Below are 17,906 nucleotides of genomic sequence, written 5' to 3' on the forward strand. Positions count from 1 at the left end.
GGGACCATACAAGTAATCTTATTTTGGGTTTTTTCAGAAAACTTTGGCTCACAGAATTTATTGTCGGCGGAATTAATGGCACTTCATAGAGGCCTACGTTTATGCATGGAACACAATGTGTCATGAGTGTGGATAGAGATAGATACGCAGGTTGTCATACAAATGATACAGGATAATCATAAAGGCTCATACAAAATTCGTTATTTGCTAGAGTCTATTAGAAAAATGTTTGCAGGTCATGTCTTTTCCTATATCACATATTCATAGGGAGGGAAATCAAGCTGTTGATTATTTGTCGAATTACGGTCATACTTTTCAAAATCTCCATGTCTTCACAGATGCGCAAGGTGAGCTCCAAGGTATCTTGCGATTAGACAAAACAAATTTACCTTATGTCATATTCAAATAAATGTAAAGGAGCAGTACTTCTAATTGAATTTTGCTATTTTTATTTCTTTAATTTTTTAGAATCTTGTAACATGGAAGTGTTTCGATTTTATGATTGCATTCACAAATATGCACATAAAATGAAACTCTCCATTCTAGGTACTTTTCGAAATTCTTCTCGATCTCATATAATTCTGGAGGTTCGGTTTATGTCCCCCTCCCTAAAATAATTTTTTCGATTATTAATAAAATAATTACATGGTAGCTGGGCTCTGCGAGAATTTCCAGCATAAAAAAAACAAACTTCAAGCAACAATGATTCCATGTTCCAGCCCCCAATATCTCACAAACAACACCACATACCACTTATGGGAGGACATCTTTATTATGGCAGACAATCATTAACACAAAGAGCCACCGTTGGAGTGAACCTTGCTAATCCAATCGCAATTCTAGATTTGGATGATCCAAGAGAACAAGAAAAGTTGAGCAAAGGTATGTCTGAGGCCGTGGATAACTTGGGAGCACAAAAAAAGTTTGATCTCTTAGAAGAAAGATTGTGTGCTATGGAAGGGAAAGATGCCTTGGGTTCCATTGATGCATTAGAACTGAGTCTTGTACCAGGACTACTGATTCCTTTGAAGTTCAAGGTTTAAGATTTTGAAAAGTATGATGGGACTAAATGTTTAATGGCACATGTCACCATGTACTGTCATAAGATCGCTGCTCACACTCACAACGACAAGTTATTGATCCACTATTTTCAGGACAGCTTTACAAAATCAGCCATCAGATGGTACAACAAGTTGGATAAAAGTCATGTGCACTCATGGAAGGACTTAGCATGAGCATTCATAGCTCAGTACAAACATGTGGCAGACATGGCTTCAAACAGTTTAACCCCGCAAAGCATGTGGAAAAAAGCTACTAAGACTTTAAGGACTATGCTCGAAGATGGAGAGACATTGCCTCACAGGTCCAACCACCATTGATTGAGAAGGAAATAACAGTCATGTTTGTTAACACTCTAAAGACCCCATACTATGAAAGATTAATCGAAAATACCACAAAAAAATTTACAAATATGGTTTTGTTAGGTGAAATAATTGAAAAAGAAATCAAGAATGGCAAGATTGAAGATCTTAAGAAAGGAAACGTGCCAAGGAAGAAAAAAGACGAAGCACAAGTAATCATATGTAAAGGGCATCAAGTAAAAAGGTACACTCCTTATTAACCTTATCCCACTTAAGCATAAAGAGTATCCTAGTTTCTTGAATAGGGTTTAGAGAGTGCTACTCATTCCTAATAGTACACACTTGATATCTAGATTTGACGCTTGATATCTATATTTGCAGTTTGGTTTTCTTTTTGGGTTTTTAAGCCCAATTAGGTAAGTTTCTTTTTTATGTTGCTAATTTTTCTATTTTTATTTTTGGGACTTTAAAAATTAGGAGTTTACATTGAATAAATAAAAACTCTTTGATGATGGAACTTCAAGGAGGTTATGAATAATAGCTTCTTGAAAATTTCTAGGTGAGAAAATTTTCTTCAATTATGTCATAAGTGTTGGAGTTTTCAAGAATATTTCAACAAGAGTTTTTATTTATTTCAATCACATTAAATAAATAAAGACTCCTCAATAATGGAATTTCAAAAAGGTTATAAATAATAGCTCGTTGAAAATTTATAGGTGAAAAATTTTTCTTGAATTCTATTATAAGTGTTGGAGTTTTCAAGGAGAATCTCAATATAAAAGAATTTTTATTTATTTGAAGAATAGAATAAACTTAAATATTTAATAAGGTTAAAAGATAATAAATAATTAATTAGGTACTTATTAAATGTGCATTGTGAAGGTGCTAATACCTTCTTCACACATAATTGTACTCTCAAACTTAAATCTATCATGTAGACTAGGATCTATTTTTTAAATGAACCTAAGTCAAGCAAACGATTTCATTGAAAAATAGATTCACTTAGGTGGTCAATCATACTTAAGCAAAAAAGATTGATGACAACTGCTCTTAAATTGAACTATTGAATTTCAAGACTTACCACATTATGATAGTAGCCAGCAAGCCAAGAGCTAGCACAACTTGGTTGAATGCTCTAGTGTTCACCATTGTGAACCGCAATCCTTATGCACTCTGCAACAACCCCTTGATATCAACAAACTATCATGAAATTGTACCTTATTTCAAGATGACATTGTACAAAAAAGAATGAATCCTTGACCTTGCTAGCATTCAGGGGCGGATGGACAGTTAGGTTAGTGGTGTCAAATGACACCACTAAAGTGTCAAAAATCTCTAGTAATTATATTACTTATATTAGAGTTCTATATAGTTAATGAACCTATTAATTTTTTTAATTATTTTACTTATTTTAATTATAACACCACTCAAAAAAACTCATGGATCTACCATGCTAGCTTTCCTTACCCAAGGCTTTTTACCACACATGTTCCTTATGCACATTAGCAAAATCAATCAATCTATAGAATAACCAGATTGTTTACAATGTTCGCAATCCTTTGGATGTCATTGTCTCTTTTTGGCACTTTGTTAGGAGTATTACTAAGCATGAAGATTGGTCATTACAAGAATGTGTTGATATGTTTTGTAAAGGTGAGGAATGATTTGGATCCTTTTGGGATTATGTCTTAGGATACTGGAAGGAAAGCTTGAATACTCCTAACAAAGTGTTGTTTCTCAATTATGAAGACCTGAAGGAAGATGCAATATTTTACATAAAAAGGTTGGTAGAGTTCATAGATTTTCCTTTTTCTATCGAAGAAGAAGAGAATGTGTCATTGAAGAGATAGCAAAGTTTTGTAGCTTTAAAATTTTGAAGGATTTGGATATGAACAAGAAAGGGAAACTCTCTTGGTCTGGACCTCCAAATAAATCATATTTTAGGGAAGGCAAGGTGGGTGACTATGTTAATCGTCTCAACCCTGCTTAGGTGAATCTGACATTCAAATGCTGCGCCACCTATTTAATTATACTACTAGTAGTACTTAATTTTTGTTTTACACTGAATGATTCCAGATTCAGTTGCGAAAAAGAACATTTAATTCTTTTAGGTCTTGTCTGAAATGGTAAGAAAGATGTTTAACTTGTAGACGACAACGATTATAGTAAGACTGATCTTATTGTAAGGTTAAATAATAAAATTTAAAAAAATAATAAAAACCTGCTAAACAAATTAACAGGTAAACAATGTGTAATTTATAATCTTATCTATATTCGATGACTTCACAGTAAAGTAAAATATCATGACTTTACTGTAGAATTCACCGTTTAAATGTCTTTTTATTTTCTTTTTCTACTCTTTCATTCCAACAAATATTTTGAATTACCCTTCCCTAATGAACAATGCTACCCAAAGTGGAAATCTTTTGTTGGAAAGCACTCAAAAATTTTTTGCTTGTATTGAATGGGAAGCTTCTCAAAATTCTTACTATACGTCTGCTTGTTCTAACATGAAGCTCTCCTTCTAATTTTGCCTTTTGGGATATTTGGCTATGGCTTTGGCTTTTAAAGGATCCATTAAGAGCTTGTTTGGCCTAGCTTTTTTTTTTTAACTTAAAAGTTATTATGAAACTCTTATAAAAAATAATAGCTTTTAAAATTAAGCTAAAACTGTTTGGTAAGCTGTTTAACAAAATAAATTATATAAACTCTAATTTTGGTTAAAATTGCCATAAAAATATTCATGTCATCTTCAATCACCTAATAAACCATAGCAGAACAAGTCTATTTTCAATTTATATACGATTTCAGATATTAAAATAAAAAAAATCAATTAAGAAATGGAACAACTTTCAAACTTGTATAGTAGTAATAGTATTAGATTTTTGTTGATCTAGCAAACAATAGGACCATGATGCTTCAATTCCAAAAAAGAAGAGAAAAGAGGAAATGGTGTATTTGACATTAAAATTCTTTTTGGTGAAAAAGAGAAAAAAACCTTTAAATAGTATCTAAATACAACTTCGAATTTTGAGTCTTCTTTACTCCTAATCTTTGTAAGAATAAAAAAATTTTAGATTTTGCTATTTTGTTGTTGGGTCTTCTATTTTTTTCTTTTTTTTTTCTATTAGTCTTTGTAGAGAGAAGTAGAGGAGAGGGAGATCGTGATTTGCGTTGGAGAATGGTGGTTTGCATAAGGAAGAAGAGGAAAGAAAGATTGATTGAGAGAGGGATATTTCTTAAAAAATTGATGTGTTTTAAAAGAAGAAAAGAGAAAGCTCCTCTCTGGAGCTTTTCTTTAAGCTCTTGTTTTTTTTAAAAAAATTATTCTTTAAAAAAAATTACTTTTTTTAATAGCTTCTCAAAATTCATATTGAACTTGATTTTTGCTTTTAAAAAGTAGATAAGCTGAAAAAAAGTTAGGCCAAATAGACACTAATTGTATTGTATTCGATTCTTATATAGTTGGTATTTAGTGTACTTCGATTTAATTATTTCTATGTGCACTTGAGTAGTCGGCTGTATTAATTTATGAGTAAAATAGAGAACAATTAAATTCCTCCCATATTAATCTTTTAACAGATATTATAGTTGAAACTAAGAGGGTAACCAAACATGAGAAAAAAGAAATGCATGCCAATATTGTGGTAATACAAATTGAGCAGACGGTTTTTATTCCTTTGCCTATCAAACAAACTTCAGCAAGCAAATGCAATTACAAAGATTTTGTGAAGGAAAAGCTAAGTACAAGATTCTCATTCATTTGTTTTGAATATGAGGCATATTGGGATCTAATGAGGATGAACTGATCAGTCCTGTGGATGCTTGGAAGCTCAAGCCAGATCCTTCTAATTTCTCTTCGATCACCTTTTCCAAACGTTCTACCATAGAAGGAGTAAGGTGATTGACCCAATCACCTACCTCACCGTTCCTGAAAAAGCACTTATTCTCAAAGTTTGGCATGAATTTTCCAGTCTTGTTCACCTCCAAATCTTTCAAGCTGCTCAAACTAAATAGTTTGGAAATTTCTTCGATCACCCCTTCTTTCTCTTCCTCCATTGAAAAGGGAAATCCTATGAACTCTGCCAACCTCTTCAAGTGAAAATTTGTGTCTTCTTTCAAGTCCTCATACTTTTAAAAACAAAACTTTGTGTGGATTGTCCAAGCTCTCTTTCCAATACCCTAGCACATGGTCCCAAAACGACCCGAAGCCTTCAATCCCTTTGCGGAAGTTATCAACTAAGTCCTCCATTGACCTTTCCAAGCTACTCCGAGCTTGAGCTGCAAAATGCCAAGAGGAAACTACAACATCAAAAGGATTTCGGCAAATATAAACAATTCGGGTATTATTACACTCCTTGATGGATACCGGTAAAGACACATAAGGAATGTGAGTAGAGAAAAGCCTCGGCTATTGAACAGACGTAAGATCCGGAAGCTCCTTGTCACCATAGAGAGTGAACTCGATGAAGGGTACAAGTTCATGAGGATTTGTAGTAAGCAATGGACTTGTTGCATTTGTATAACGAGAACGATTAACAATGGAGAATATCAAGGCCTTAAGCCAAGTTGTGCCTGATTTTGGCGTAGAGGCAAGGATAATATCATGATCCTGAGCTTGGAAATGTCGTTGAAAGGCGATCAGGTTACGAAGAATCCTGGATGGATACCAACAACCTTGGTAGAGAAATAGGCCGCCAGCTAACCATCCTTTCTCTTTCGGAAGAGAAAGAAGCAATGCCTCAATTTCTTGATCAGATTCCTCAGTCACTTGGGGTGAAGGTGATGGGGTAGTTCTGAAGCTTCCCATCAAGGTTATTGTCAAAACTTATCTATATTCCGCAAGCTGAGAGGCTTCATATATACCGAAGTTAACCAAATGTAAAGTGCTCACTGCAAAATGAAAAAGCATGGAATCAAATCTAAAGTGCTTAATAAAAAGAGAAAAAAAAATGCACCAAAAAGTGAAGAGAAAAGAATATGCATATAAGCAAAGGTAGAGTGCTTCCTCGGAAAAAATAAAAAAGAGAGGTGAAGTGTTTAGGAAGTGGAATACAGCCAATACACATTGGACTCGTCCGGCTCCTCTTTTAACTTTTCACTTTATGTATTCTCTTTAGAAAGTTTCGTTCGAGCATGGAACTATAAAGTTCTTTTCTTTACCTATGAATAGACTATGCAAACGAGACACGAGAGTAAAGCTTGAGTTTTGGATTCATCCCTGATGAGGGTTTTATCATCTTTTTCTTGAAAGTTATAAAAGTCATGCCTTATTTGAGGAAAAAAGGACCCCGGGCTGTTCTGTTATGGAAGAAAATCTCATACTATAAGAGAGGTCTATATTTACCTTTGGTTAAGTTATGTAATTAATTTCTGTAATTTGGCAAAGTAGTGGATCTAGTTTTTATACGATAATTTGTAAAAATTGAGTTTTTGTATTTTTAAAATTGATAATATTAGTCCAATTGTTAACAATATTAAAATTTTTTTGTTATTTGTATTGACATGGTATTTTCTTGTTGATGTGGCATTGAATATGATTATCTATTAATGATGACGTGACATTTTTTTATCTATCTCACAACATTCTTTTCACTATTTTAAATTATGAAATACAGAAATTCAATTTTTTTTTGTCCCGCAACACTCTTCCCTAAATCCTAAAAACCTATTCCTATTTTTTATTTATTTTTTTCCAATCCTTTTTAAAACCATTAGCTCATATTAAATAATTTCATATCCACACTTATAAAATCCATATCAATACTTGATCATGTCATATTAACACTATTATCATATCATTCATGAAACGTCACATCATCATTATCATGTTATCAGATTCAATGTTACATTAATAAGAAAATATCATATCAACATAACCAAACGTCATATCAATATAGATTACAAAAAATTTTTAACGTATTGGACTAACATTGTTACTTTCGAAAAATACAGAAACTCAATTTTAATAACTTATTGTACAGGAACTAAATTCACTATTTTGATAGAGTACAAAAACTAATTGCATCATTTGACCTTTACTTCTTATTTTATGCTTCGTAGACTTTTTTGTATTAAGTGTTTTCCTTTTTCTAGTTCATTGTTCTGAGTTGTAACTAATGGTGGATAAGCTTTTCTATTAACAAAAGTGACTCTTTGAGCAAAAAATTAGGTGAAGTTGATGAAATTCTTAATTAAAAATAATTAAATGAAATTACTTAAAGCTGAAACTCAAAATCAATTGGATCAACTCCATTGAGTTACAAACTCTTCCTAAATCTTTCTCCTGTTCGACAATGAAGACGAAATAAAGCACATGTAATTCCTGTATATAATTGAAAATTTTATCGACTAAAATGTCTAGCATCTGGAAAGCTGTTGTGTCTGCCAAAAATTGGAGATGAAACTACAGAATTCCAAATCATACTGCTCAGAAACTTGTTTGCCTTCCTAATTAATAAAGAAAATACAAAGAAATGGTTTTTTATTATTTAAAATGATGTACACCCTTGATTTTATACACAGCGAAACTCTAAAGAATAATGGAAAGAATAAATTATATCCTAAACTTAAGTGATTGATACGGTTAGTGCCCTAAGTCTTTAGCATTGTTTATGCTTTGATTGATCATAAAGAGTGACATGTTGTAATGGGAGTTGATTGTGATGTCAAATTTTCACCAAAGTGCATGCTATCGCAAACAAGTAATATAGTGATGAAGTAAAGTATCATTCCCACAGAGATTTGTTCCTAAATCTTTACTAAATGCTAAAATTATAACAAATTAATCTCATGTAAGTAACTAAAATATTCAAAAAATTAATTAGAACAAAATTAAAACAAGCACTAAATTAACTAATAGAAATTAAAATTACTTAGAAAAGATAATAGAATAAAACTTAGGATTATGGATTCATTCAACACTTCATCTGATACCAGCTTCTCTTATTATTTACATTCATAAGTGACTTTACTAACCTAAAATCTAAAGCTATGTATAAGTTTCCATCAAGATGTTTGCACAAATATCTAACTTAATTGGATCACTGTATGTCTATAATAATCAATTAAATAAGGTTCATTCAGCTAGTATTCTAATTTGACTATATATGACAATTGTCGTATGTCTACCCAAATTGTTAATCAGATCACCTAAGTAACATGAACATACATTATTCAAACTTTAGTCCAATTTAAAATCTCTCTATCAAGTTTCAATTAGATTCACAAATCAGTTAACTGTTGGCTAGACAATCAAAAGCATTAAGAACATATTTGAATAAGCGAAACTATACCCATTCATAGTAATTTAAAGAGAAACTAATATTCAGATTACATGTTGAAATCCACCACAAACCTAGAAAAATGGTTTAGCTCATAATATCTAATAAAAACTATATCCAAATAAATTTAGCCATGAATCCAATTCAAAGAAAATAAGAAAAACACAAAAATAGAGAAAGAAAATAATTGTTGAAGCTTTGCAATATCAATTCTCTCAAATTCTCTTGTTTTCTTGCGTTGTTCTTGGCTCCTTTTCTCCATAATAGTTATTTGTTGCCTCCGCCTTAAAACCTCAGAAAATGGTCAAATAGGCTCCAAGTAACCTAATTTCCAAAACCCTATCAAATTTTTATTTTTGAAAAATTGTCCGGCATCGCGGCCATAATTTCTCGACGTCATAGCATCGCCTTTTTTGCTACAGTAGCACCACAGCCATGATTTCTTGGCACCGCGATGCCCTAGCCTCAGTAATATGTATGGTGTGATTTCTTTCATCAACGCTACAGCCTTGTTCTCCTCAGCACTGTGGCTTTGGCTTCCTCGATGCTGCAGCCTTGAGTAACTCAAGGCCGCGGCCCTCCTCCACATGCTGCCTTATGCAGAACTGCAGCTGTTGAGCATCTTCCAACATGATTTTCAATTTGATATGATCCAAAATGGGAGAAGTGGTAAACAAGAAAGTTTTAACCCTGTCTCTTAAATTTCCAATGGCTCAAGAATCACATAAATTCAACTTTTAGAGTGAACGATAAGCCCTAAATACCGCATCATGTTTAGTCCATGCATATTACTACATTGCTCCGACTTAGATAAATATTTTGACCATGATCTGATCAGAACAGGGTGAAGTGGTAAATATAATAGTTGTAACCCTTCCTCTTAGCGTTCTATTGGTCTAAGAATCATCTTATTTGGAGTTTTGTATAGAGAGATATGATCAAAATATCAAAATATATACAAATAAAGTTATCACCATACTTGCACAGATTTTCATCAAATAAACCTTTTCATCAAATTTTCTACAAAAACAAAAAGAGAAATCAACAATAACTACGTTTAAAGTAATTTAAAACAAAATAACATAAAATTAAACTAAGTTAACTTAAATTATCTGCTCAACATGTAATCAAACTTAAACTAGAAAAACTCATAAAATGCTAAAATCTGAACCTAAAATCTCAAAGATCTAGTTACTTAAGCCTCTCAAAATGTATCAAAATAACTCCATATAATAGAGTTATCAATAGTTTATATTTCTTACTAATATGTTAATAACCTAATGAGTCATACACATTATAAAATGCTAATTGAGAATGTGAAAAAAGGCTAACCAAGTTGGACTTAATTGGATTATAGTTTCTTAAGACTCCATGATGGTTCTACAACCATAGATGAAACAAAGTTCAAACAATTAGTTGATTCGCTTTAATACTAAGCTCTTACTAGGCTAGACATTTCCTTTGCAGTAAATAAACACTCAATTTATGCATAAGCCTACTACTTTGCACTATTATGCTCTCAAAAAGGTTTTAAGATATCTATATCATACTTTGTTTCATGGCCTCTTCATAAAAAACAAGTTTAACTATGCTTGCAAAGCTGGCCCTTGGGTAAAGCCACCTAGGCAAGGGCTTCAGGCCCCCAATTTGAGCAGGCCCCAAATTTAGGGAAGATTTATAATTTTATAATAATTATAATATAATTAATTATATTGAAAATATATAAAAATTAAAAAATATATATAAAAGTAAAAAATAATTAATAAAATTATTTATTCTCTCACTTTTCTAATTATGTGCTTAATAAATCTCAATTTTTTATCACTTCTTTATTTCTAAAATGCTATTATTCTTAACTATATTCTCTTATTTCTAATTAACTAACAGTCATATTTATTTAATCTCCAACAACTATTTTTTTCTCACTTATTTCTTTTATTTCCAATCAACTCATTTAATGATTTTCAACAGCTTTTTTTTCTATATATAAAACCAATTATTTTTTTTCAATGTATAATATCTACTTTTGAATTCTTCTTTTCTCATTTGCTCTTTCTTTCTTTAACTTCAATTTTTCTCCAAAGAATACACAAAAAGTATGTTCTTTAATTATCTTCATAAAGTCATGAGTCTCATTTGTGGTTTGCAATAAGCATTCAATAATTAGGTACTATTGTTCTAATCTTTACATATTTTTTTACTTTAATTTAGAGTTTATATTATATTAGAAGAACTTGATTATAAAAGTTTAATTAAAAATTTTACATCTCAAAAAGCTACAAGAATAAAATTTTAATAATTTTTTAAAATTTCAATAAAAAAAGCCTCATTTGAATATTTCGTTTTAAACCTTTGAACTTATTGGGCCACCTATGTATGCTTGCATGTTTTCTTTTATTCGGATTGGGTAGGTAATCCTAATGATAGAACATTTACGTTTGCTTATCACATCTACCTTGGGAATACACCAATCTCTTGGTGCTCTAAGAAGCAGAAAACAAGACTAGGTCTATCATAGAAGCATAATATAAGGCCATTGCTGCCACTGTATCTAAAATTACATGGATTTATTCCTTTGTTAAGGAACTTAGGGTTCAATTACCCATAGTTCCATACTTCTTTGTGAAAACTTTAAGTGCCATCTATACTTGCAAGAACCCTATCTTCCATAAAAAAATGAAGCACTTGACCCTCGATTACTTCTTTGTCAAAGAGAAAGTCAACAATTCAGAACTAATCATCCACCATGTTTTCATTAATCAATAGCTTGATGCACTTACTAAATCACTGTCAAAGACCATATTTCACCTTCTTCTATCGAAGATTGGTGTCACCAATGGTCCTACCATCTTGCGGACCATATAAAAAGGTTATATTAGCCATCCTCACTTTAACTTCAACTTCCATCACCATGGATCCATTGTGCACCTCCAAGTCAATTTTTGTTATTAAAGCAATTTTAGCTACTACTTCACTTTTAGTTGATGCCTTTGTTGATATTCTTGCCACAACCAAATTTATCAAGCAATACAATAACAAATCTGAACACTTAACACATAACACTCAAACTAGAAGCTACAATGATCAAATAACTACCACTTAGACAAAAAGTTTACAAGCTATCACTGCAAGCAATTCAAACTCTTCAAATATCATGTTGATCTGAAAGGGGAACACTTGGACCAATTCAACAGATGGAATCTCAAGGAACAAGAAGTCTTATATGAAATTAGAATGTAGCTCAGAAACTTGTTTTTAAGGCTGAACTCAATGTTAACCCCTTGTGATATGATATTTTCTCACATAGCACCTTAAGGTTTACTTTTTCTCATATAAAACCTTGTGTTTTATTTATTTTCTCAACAATAGTAATGGTGTTAAATTTTCAACTAGTTTTTTATAAAAAGACAATAAGAACCATTGTGTTTTAATCTTTTTGTTTTTTTGATTGTTTAATTGAAAACATTAAGTATTTGTTTGGGTTTCTTTTTTTTCTAACTTTCCTCTTACTTTTTCTCCTCACTTTCTCACTATCCAAACAAGAAACAAAGTGTGTTCTTTTTCAAATTCAAGCCAAAATAATCTTGTGGGAATCTCCTGCAGCCATATATCTACATCACAATTTGTAATTTTTTGTTCTGCAAACATAAGCAATGAGTCTAGCAAAGTCTAGAAACCAAAGATATTGAAACCACGAGTCCACAAAAAACACCACACCTAGCTTTTCTTTCTTGCCACGAAGCTCGCACATGAGTTGTGCACTTTTGCCTCAATCAATTGTAACTGATAATATTTTGTTTAACCACAAAATGTAGGGCTTAAGTTACTCTTGTTATATTAGTGTGATCCTCACATTGAACAATTTGGTCAAACTAATTTTTCACTCAACTTCCAAACCCATTCTTCAAAAATTCGATCCCATCCTTCAACTTAAATCTGATATAAAGTACCTAACCACATACTAGAAACGAATAATGAGAAACAAGTATGAAAAGGAATGGTTAGGGCCAGTGGGATACTTTTTCCATTGAGTAGCGAAGACAAGTAGGAATGTGGGATATTTGGTCATTTAAGTTGGAATGATTACGGCTAAATATATATGCTACTAAGAATTTTGACGAAAGTAATGGGCAGCATCCATCTTCTTAGAGCAATTTTTTTATACATTCTCTGTTTAGATTTTAATGTGAAAAAGAATTTAGTAATTTAGGGTTAAATTCAAGAAATAAAACCTTTAAATATAAGAACTTTATTATCTGTTTATTAAAAATTAAATTAAAAATTCAACACCGTTAACCTTGTGAGAACATTTGTAGAGCATAATGTCTCATTTGAGAAAAAAAAAGCATAGGGTGTTATGTGAGAAAATGTCAAACTATAGAGAATCTATATGAAATTTACCCTATTTTTAATTGTAACTTATTTGTCTAGATTATGTAAGCTTGTAGCTTATTATATCTAGATTATGTAAGCTTATCTTATCCTAAGCTATACTATAAATTTCATTAGAGTTGTAATGTACACTCAAGGCATTATTCATTCAATTCAAGCTTTTATTCAATTATTTCATATAGTCGTCATGTAAGGTTTTGGAAGATGCAATATTTCTAGTGTGGATGCAATGATGGCATGCAAGAGTAATTGATCTTTTTCTACTGTAGAGTAAATATGCAAAATTAGCAAATTCTTTGTTATTTTTAATAACACTTCCCATTGGACATGATTGAGAGCCATCTAAGAAGGTTAATTTTGAGGAGTCTTAAGGGGAGTTGAGTTGAAATATTTAAGGATATGAAGGAATATGGATTGGTGAAGTTTCTAGGGATGTGTTTACAATTCCAATAGGCGATGTGGTATTGCTATCTGTAAAGGGGTTTTTGTGATAAGGAGAGGAAGCATTGCAAATAAGTAAAACGATGAGTCGGAGGTGACGGAGAGGAAGATCGGAGCAATTCTTGAAGTATTGAGTGTCATGACAGGTAGAAGAGAATAAGAAGAGAATTAGGGAGTAGAAGAGAATTAGAGAGGGAAACTTTGGAGGAGAATGTGTTAGCTCTAGGGGCGATGAGTTGGTTAATGAATTGTGAAGGTTCTATATATAGTGCCAAAAATAACGGTTATAAGAAAAGGATTTAATGCACGTAATGAATGACTTTTTTAAGAAGAGCTTTAATGTTAAGTAGCCATTACTAAGAATTAATGTCGAGTAACAGTTAAAAACTCATTATGTGACTGTTGAAATAGTTAAGTGTAATAAAATTTGTTCTCGAGTAGAAGGTAATAGAGAATAGATATACGTGAAACGGTACAAGAGAAGAAGTTATACATATATAAATACAAGAGAAAAAGGTGTATGTGAATAAGTACACGGGAACAAAGGAGGAGGGTGAAACACTTGTACTTCAAAAAAAGGTTAAGATGAAGACCTCTTAACTACCTCCATATCTAAGCGAGCAAGCCAAACTCTCCAAAACATCCCAAGATGAAAATAACACATAAACTCTGTCACTTATTCCGAGTTGCTTTCATTGTCATCCATGTGAAGTGATTATTCTGTACGAAGTAGCTATTGTACTTGTATTAATTATTCCATACGAAATAATACTCCACTTATTCTAATTATTCTACATAAAATAGCACTTCACGTATTCTAATTATTCTGTGTAAAATAACACTTCATTTATTTTAATTATTCTACGTAAAATAGTACTTTAGTGATTTTGATTATTCTTTATATAATATTATATTATAAAATAATTTTTTAAAAATAAATATTAATTAAAATCAAGTATTATACTATCGTCTACCCATGTTTCAACTTATGTGGTGGAGTGGGGTCAGCACTTGTATAGAAAGTCTTGCTTTCTTTATTGTATGTCTGCCCATGTGTCTTGGGTGCATTCCTTTTGCTACTTTTCAAAGGGATTTGTCATAAAAATTTTGGAATCCTGTTCAAGTGTCATCCACTAGGCTGACTTGTCCATTCTCTTCGAGTGGATAATGTGCTTTTCTTCAGCTTTCATCAAATGTGCTCTAACCTTTATTAGTGTGATCGACTGTGACGGTGCTACTCCTTTTATTTTACTATGCAAAGAAATACCCATTCAAGATCAGGCTGTGGAATGATGTGACTGAACCTCAATTATTCTCTTTGATTTGAAGGGTCAAATCACGAGAATTTCTGGCTGTGAGAGAAAACAAGAATATTGGTATATATCCTATCAATCACATGGGGAACATTGAACTATTCTTAGTTTGGGGACCATTTGCTAGGAGACCAAGGCACCATTTACCATTTCCTCACGTTTCCCATGACTCCTTACATTAGATGCCACAATTAACATATACAATAAAGCCTTCAGTCCTACCTTTGTATTATCGCAAATTAACGTTCTTTTCTAATATTTAGATAAATTTATTATTACCATTATTGTTGTCCGAGAACAAGAAAAATAAACAAATTTATGTTTAGATTGTACCTTTCTCTAATTGTTAAACAAATTCAAACCATGACTATTATTGATTATTAGATAGCTTTGAAAAGAAAAAAGACAATATTTTAATAATTAAATGATTTTATCAGTCAATAAAGCCTAATTGTCTGAGGTTTATGAATCTCTAGTTCCGAATTACATTATATGTAAATTTAATTTAATTTAATTTTATGTTAAATTTATTCAATTCAAAATTGATTTTTTTTTAAAGAACTAAATCAAAAGTATTCTAAAGCAACTCCATTCATTCTTTTGTGTGTGTGTGTGCACGTGTGTGTATATATATATATTCTTAATTTTGAGTAGATTTTATTTCACTCTTTGTAATTTATTTAGTTTTAAAAATACCCAATTTTGTTTATCTTTTTTCTTCTCCTTCGTTTTAAAGAGATTTAGCAACATCTGCTCTCTTTTCAATGGAAATGGAGCCTAAATTAATCTATAAAATTGTAGGAACTGGGAGTTGTAATTAGTCCCAAAGTGAACAGCTTAAACTAACTTTAGAACAACTTTCTCAAAGAGCAATCTATCTATCAGTCTATCCCAGATTTTTATGCACCAAAAAGCATATACAGATAAAGTCCAAACATGCTAATCGTAAATATATCAGGTGCCGAATGCTGTCAAAGATTTCTGACGTCTGAACAGAAGAAAATAGAGTTGACACCCTACCTCAACGTGAATTATGAAAGGAAATAAATCCAGGTTGATGTCACTCAGTCAAGAATTGGTGAACATACTATATCAAGTGCATTAATGTTGAAGGACAATAATAAATAATTCAATAAGTTCTTAACTAATATCCACAATAGATTCGATACTTTCTCGACTACAATTTACAAATTCAGTTTGTACTATATGTGTACTCATTAACATTTTAATTATTATTATTATTAATTAGACTAAGCTAATTATATAGTGTTTTTTTTATAATTAAAGAAAGAGATATTCGAATTATACTCTTTAGGCAGAAGATCATACATCAACAAACGTGTCAAATGCTCGGATGCTAATTAATATAGTATTTCATAATTATTATATTAAATAAGTTATTGGTAAATTTTCAAGGATATTGATGACTATTTAAAAGAAATTGTGAACTTTGAATCTATACACCTCTACAGGGAAGGAAATGCATTTGCAGATTCAATGGTGGAGTTTGAGGTGGATAGAGCTGATATTGGGTGTGGGATGTGCTTACTAATACTTAATAAGCCATGTAAGTATAGAGGTAAAATATTTACTATGGAATGTTTGTTGGCTTCTCGTAACGTGATATGCTATATATAGGTCCGGGTTTGATGTCACTTTTGGCTTTTAATAACTTACTGATTGAGAAAAAAAATTATTGTATTAAATAATATTTTTTAAAAAAAAAAAGAGAGATAATTGAATACATACTCTTTTAAGTAGAAAAATTATGTATTAATCAACGAGTTAAATGCTCGAGTACATATTAAATAAGATCCTTGATATGACATCTCATAAGTTAGAAATGAAATTTTGATTTAAAGGTTTCAAAATTTGAATTTTGGAAATGGTGGAATGAAATTTTGAGACAAAAAATAATTATCTCTCATGTATAATTCAAAATTTTTATATTTTAATCAAATAATCATAGTATAAACAAGATATGTGTTTAACATCTCATAATATAATCAAAATTTTGCCTTTCAAAAAAAATAATAATCAAAATTTTTAGGTATAACCAAATAATCAAAGTATAAACAAGATATGTACTTCAAATTTGCTGGAAGATGTTATGAAGTGGGGCAAAGAAAGTAAAGTACATTTGATTAAATTCATAGTGAATTGATGAATAATGCTCCTTACTTAATAAAGGTCGAAACCCGATTAAACCTGATTGTGCAAATATGTGCTTGAGTGCTATTTGACAAAGAGGATGAAAACAAGGTTAGATAGAAATTTGTTGAGGAATATGTTGAAAACAAGTTTGAAAAAGAAAAGAAAAATAAAAGGAAAGAGGGTTTTAAGGATTGTTTTAGGTGTTATAAGAATCAAGATGATACTAAATTAATAGATACATATATCACAGATCACATATCGTAAGAGATGAGATGAATCTTAGATTGATAAGTAAGGGTCTTTCTCCATCTAATAAATATGCCTTTTGAGATTAAAAGTACAGACATAAGACAAGTAGTAGTAAAATTTATCTAATTTTTTATTAAATAAGGTTCTTCATTAATGTGAGACACCATATGAGAAATATTAAAGTCGAGTTAAACTCGGATCATCTTTTATAGATGAAAGAACTAATGCTATAAGGACGTTGCACGATTGAGTAATGTAAAACATTATAAATTTTAAACCTATACAATATACTTACATCATTAATAAGAGATAAGATAAATTTTAAATTTATAAATAAAAATTTTTTTACACCTAAAAAATATATTTTTTAAAATAATACGGACTTATTATGTGACATGCAACGTTCTGTTCACGTTGTAAGGTCCACTTTTTGACGAATTTTTCCCTCACATCATAAATATGGATAGGTTTACATCAGCCTTTCGGTGCAATGTATCACTGCACCAGATCCCACGTTTTAATTCTTGAAAATGCTGTGCAAAGTAGACAGGACGTTGAGTGCAAGAATGTCCATGATCGACACATTTATAAGATGGAAAAACATTGCTTTCCATTTGTATAATTTAAAGTTGGAAGTCAAAACCACTGATAATTATTAAATGTTAAACTTGACAAATATCAAACGATCAAGATAATAAAAAAGCTCAAAAATA

General features: G+C 31.1%; 2 pseudogenes; one reads left to right on the forward strand and one right to left on the reverse strand.

The window, feature by feature from the left end:
• LOC108663642 lies at positions 1,269-3,351 on the forward strand (annotated as a pseudogene).
• LOC18587084 lies at positions 4,992-6,318 on the reverse strand (annotated as a pseudogene).

This window comes from Theobroma cacao, chromosome 10 (genome assembly GCF_000208745.1).
Source record: "Theobroma cacao cultivar B97-61/B2 chromosome 10, Criollo_cocoa_genome_V2, whole genome shotgun sequence".
NCBI classification, from domain to species: Eukaryota; Viridiplantae; Streptophyta; class Magnoliopsida; order Malvales; family Malvaceae; genus Theobroma; species Theobroma cacao.